Source organism: Cariama cristata, unplaced genomic scaffold, assembly GCF_000690535.1.
Source record: "Cariama cristata isolate BGI_N322 unplaced genomic scaffold, ASM69053v1 scaffold10312, whole genome shotgun sequence".
Lineage (NCBI taxonomy): Eukaryota > Metazoa > Chordata > Aves > Cariamiformes > Cariamidae > Cariama > Cariama cristata.
Window position 1 is genome coordinate 38230 of NW_009602103.1, and position 902 is coordinate 39131.

A 902-nucleotide genomic window follows, 5' to 3' on the forward strand; every position below is an offset into this window, starting at 1 on the left:
GTGCCGAAGTTACACCATCTTGTTCATGACAGGGTAACTGTTAATAACGGTTAATTTTTCAATAAATTTTAGCCTGAAAATTAAGTTGCTGTGGTGTTACAGCCTTCACTTATTATCAGTGAAAGTAAGTGTTCGATAATGCTTATGACCAGATTCAAAGAAAAGCTCAGTTTCAGAATTCTTATTGTTTTCAGTTGTTGCTATTCTTGAAAGGCAATCAACATATGAACACTGTTACAGTGTCATCAATTTCTTCATTAGCAAGTTTCTCTGGAGTATGTCGATTTTTTTCATACAAAACCACATAGGATGAGGAATATCAGGAAGCATTATTTTAGAAGAAAAAAAGAGGATATCTGGAAGATGCACATAAGCTCATGGGTTACTCTCATTCTTTTAAGCAACTGGATTTTATATTGATAATGATGTTTCTTGAAGAATTTTCATCTACACACTGGCTTTCTGATACAAACAAGTAAAATTTTTATTTGTTGCCTTTTTCCAAGTGGCAGAGGCAATTGCTTGATAAGGAGAAATGTAAATGCTGCCTCCAAGGCTTAGTAGGGTCTTTTGTCTGAAGGAGAGAAATTCTTCAGGCATGCTTTTTTCACATGTGCCTTTGGTGTAAAGAAGAATTAAAAATTACAGCATGTTAGGTTAGCTGTTCTTTCAGTGGAAACTTCCCAAGTTGTAAATTAAAGAATTAACAGTTGAGGACAAGCAGTCAGTATGAACATCTTAATTTTTTTTCAAATAGCGTGCTGCCTGTAGAGAACACGTCCATTTTTAGTGACAGAACCCTCTTGGCCGTTCTCCTTCTGCAGATTTCTCTATCAGAAGCAGCAGAAAAGTCATAGTGAAGGTCAGGAAAATAAATTAGCCATGGTAATATCATCCACATA